This window comes from Cupressus sempervirens, chromosome 9 (assembly GCF_028749045.1).
Source record: "Cupressus sempervirens isolate cs-2001-9-10 chromosome 9, ASM2874904v1, whole genome shotgun sequence".
Lineage (NCBI taxonomy): Eukaryota > Viridiplantae > Streptophyta > Pinopsida > Cupressales > Cupressaceae > Cupressus > Cupressus sempervirens.
Window position 1 is genome coordinate 391,815,894 of NC_143126.1, and position 4,745 is coordinate 391,820,638.

Consider the following 4,745-nt stretch of genomic DNA (forward strand, 5'->3'; position numbering starts at 1 on the left):
AATGATGTACTTTGAAATCAACAAATGCCCTCTTATATTATTCAAACATTATTTTGTAGACTTGTAGGCAAATATCAACATGAGGCCAGAGTTGTAGATTTGAATATTGATTATTAGATAGGTTCAAGAGATACTAACCAGTGTCAGATGCCAAATAGATGATCACCATAGCAACATCCCATTTTTCTCCTTCTTTATAAAGAGGTTGGTTTTTTTGAAGATCACCTAGGAATTCCTTGGGTGAAAGTATGCCCATTCCAGGAATACCTTCAATTGGACCAAATGCAATACCATTTACACATATTCCATAATGCACAATAATTAATAAATATTGTACAGATTATGGCAAAACTTAATAAATTTCTTGTGCTACTCTTTGTTTGAAGGAATTACATCTGGGGTTTATATCCAATTTATAAGTTATCATCATACAAAGGACTTAAATTGGATCCTCCATGGCATGGATCAGAAGGCACATTCCAATTAACCAAGAAGATTATGCCTACGATATTGTCATGTCCCATGAGAAAGAAGATGATAGAAACTGCAGGTAGAACAAGTAAATAGAAATCACCCTCAAAAAAGAAATCATTGAGTTCCAAAGGAAGCTTAAAGATCAATACAATTTAGCATTACCAAATGAACTTCAGGATAAAATCTCAAAAGAAAACAGTCAAAACAAACCTTGTGTATAGAAAGAAAAGAAAATTATATTAATGTCCACAAGGGACTAGAGATAGCAAAAGTTTAAAAAAAGTTGTAGGAAGATGAAAAGCAGAATTGTCTGAACTCTAAACTTTGAAGGTGTATTTATTATTGAAGTAATATGTTAAAACTTAAGACAAATAAATCATTGATAAGTAGGAGATATTTTCCACATCAAGTCAAATTCTGATGTTGCTATCAAGATTCAACAATGTAGTTTTTGAGTCAAACTGATTGAACCATGATTCATGCATAGTAGTTCACACAGAATCATTTCTCATGAGAATGAATGAACACTTTGCACTCATTACATTGAGGGAATGCTCACAAAGATGAAGCACCATGACTTGCTGAAAGGCTCAACCATTCCAATACTACTCCAGCACAAGAAGGCTTAACTATGGAGTTTTCTCCATGGTTTAAACCACTCTACTTGGAATCCCATTTGCAAAACCTACAACAAGTGTTGTGCCTTATGAACCATTCATTAGAAAGCCCCTTGAGCTCATCAATAGATAAGCCTAAGATATTTTCCATAGCAAGTCAAATTGTGATATTGCTATCACGATTCAACTGTACATTTTTTGAGTCAAACCCATTGACCCATGAATATAATATATGACCCAAGAAAGAGGGTGAAATTGTAAATGTAATGGATTATACATCCTTTCCTCCTACTACCAGATGACTAAAGGTGCTTGTGTACTAATTGTAACCCCTTTTCTTGTAGTTATTTGCAAAATATATGTGGAAAAATGAAATTTTTGAAATGAAAACTCACAGTAATACAATCAAATTTTGAAATGAAATGTAACCATAAATACTGGTAGAAGCCTTCAATTAATTGACACAAATATATAATTGGATTTTCATTGAATTAAATCCTACATTGGTCAAAATTAAATAACAAGGATAACATATCGAGCATCACATGTCCCAAAATGCTTTGTCAATAGGACAAGTGGCTGGATAGTGAAAATCTCAACATGGGAGGATTATACCATTCACTACTCCCCTACTAACAAAATCTCAAAAAGTCTTTAAATGACTATGTGCCATGCAGGTCCCTTTGTCCTTAATACCAACATACATGAGGAAGATATGTCTTAGTTCAATGACTAGTTGTGGAGATTGCATTAAGATGCTTTAAAAACACACAAGTAAAATAACCTCAGCAAATGTGAAAGTCCAGAATCAATGAATGCATGAGTTTATTTCAAACAATATACTTGACAACTTAGACACATAAGAAATCAAAAGTATAGTCATCCACTTTAAAGAAGTCTTGAATGCCCCTCCATTTGACTTAACTAAAGCCCAAATAAAATTTAGATTAATGTGATTCTTATGCAAAATCCAAGCTACAAGTACAAGTTGCCTATCTTACAGACAACCTCATCAATATTTGCAAGATGACTGTTGCAGTACTTGCAGACATAAATCCGCCCCTTTAGCTGTACCAAAAATAGCCTCCCCATGTTACTAACCAGCAGTAATATCAGCCCTTAATATTAGACTAAAAACTTCTCACTGGCAAGATTTCAATTATTGCACGACCCCAATTAATTTTCCACAATAGAAATCGAATTCCAATTAAATTAGATAAACTGATTGATCAAATAAGATACCGTTGCAATTACATACATCTTGCCCATGGTTCAAAACACAATAAAACTAAGAATATCAGTTCAAGCACTCATTAAGTGGCAATAGATGCCCTAATTCATCTACCACTCAGAAGAGATCCCCACTGCTATTTCAAGATCAAAAAGAGGTCTCTGAAGAAATTTAATAGCACAAAAGTGATTTCAAAAACATTCTAATGAAGACCAAAATTCTACCAAAAGTAGTGATAAAATAAGTGATAAAATTCTACCATTTATGGAAATATCATCTGAAATGTTATAACCAAAGAAAGCCTTGCATGAAAGAATTTTATCAAGAAATAGAAGAGAGCTAGGAATTGTTCAAGGTATTAAATGTTGGTGGAAAAGGTGGAAGTTTTCTACGTTAGATTCAGAATTCCAATTGGTCATTTAAGACAGTAGTAGTGGCCTTAATCGATATCATGGTGAGGCTACTGACAAAGTTTGAGTGGGATTTGAAGATGGATGTTGGTGCAGAGGATATGATGAAAGCTTATAAAGAAATAAAAGATCTGTTAGAATTTGTGGACTTCCCTAAGAACATAGCCATTCAACTGATGGATATGTTTGGTTCATGTAACTTTGAAGCTTTTGAGATGAGTTTGGAAGTGACAAGCACATGAGATGGTTAGAAAAGAAAATTGAGTAGCATGGAGGAGGAGATGCTCAATGGACTACAATGAGTCAACACCTTTTTTATTTCCTCAAGGAAGAGAAAGAAGAATTAGAGAAGGAGATGAAAAATTCAGAGTGTAAAATTGGAGATAATGTTTCCTATGTGACACTTTTAGGATTCGTTCTCATATTCATTTGGCCGTTCATCTTGATTCTGGAAATGTGGAAATGCCTAGATGAATGGTTGCACAAATGGGAGAAAAATGGGAGCCTGTGAATGAATTTCAAGAGCCTCCAAATGAGTCGCAGGAGCCTATAAATGAATCACAGGAGCTTTTGAATGAATTGCAAGAGCCTGTGATTGAATCGTTGACCGGTGTAGATGGATATGTGGTTGACTATCTTGTAGTGTGTCTTGGGTATGTGGTTAAATGCCTTGGAGTCCTACTTCTAATTTGCATGATCATAATTGTAATAACGATATTATACTTACTATTATTTGTCCCAATTGCAATAACAACTATGTTCCTCTGGAGAGATGAAAAAGAAAAGCATGGATACTATAAGAAACATGCACTAAACAAGAGCTAACATTTTGTCTACATCCCTATCTTAGATTCTTACATCTCTGAATTGGAAAATGATAATAATTCTAACGATGGTAACATTGTAATCACTGGCTTGGGAAATGAAATGATCGATTGCTTCAGAGAGCTTATTCAGGGTTGTGTTCAACAATTACCAGATTTGTTGATAAAACACTCCAACAAGCACTAGTAAATTTAGGCCTAATTTGCAACGTGAAAAGGTCTTAATTTTGACAAGAATAGGTCGCTAAAGTGACCAAAGTCATCGTCGCACAAATTTGGTCAGTTTTTTGCCACATTCATTTCGCATTGGAATTTCGACTACATAAACGTGGATTTACCGACACAAATTTTGTCAATTTCTCTAGTCAACCTAAACTGTTATTTTCTCAATTTCGATGTAAACTTGCCCAATTTTTCATTGAAATTCTGACCACAAACCCTTAGCTTTCAACGCTGGTGCTATACTCGCAATGTAAAAGGTGCTAGTTTGGTGTCTCAATTGTGACAAATATTGGTCGTAATTGAGACCAACATGTGTCACAATTGAGACACACTATCCCATTTTTTTTGAAAGCTTTGCTCTCATAGGAGCATTCAAAACTACACAAAACTTGATTATACAGCGTAATTTCTTGATGCATGAGAGTCAAGGTATCATGCACATTTCTACCTCCACCCCATTGTTTCATTCATCAAATGATTTATTTGACGACAAAACAATGGGAAGGAGGAAGAAATGTGCACGATATCCTATTTCCACCGAGCAATTATGATTTACAACTCAAATTTTGTGGAGTTTAGAAGGCTCCTATGAGAGCAAAGGCTTTGCAATAATTCGCACAACACATCTAAATTTTGGTTCCTATAGGGAAGAATAAAATTAGGAAATAATTATTTATCAGGAATGAAAGCCAATAATTTCATCTATTTTTCAAACAGATAAACGTGACAAAAAAAATTACAGTCCCAATCACATCATCATAAGAGCACATATATAACTATAACTATAACTATCTAAAACCAACATAATTTACAAATATCCACAATTCAAATATTATCCCTTGATGTTTTCTTTAATAATGCTCCAATGCCTTAGGGCATTTAGTTAGAAACTTCAAAATTAATGCTATCAAGTTAGATGTCGTTTCATAGCCACCAAGGATAAGGTCCATAATAAGATTCAATATCT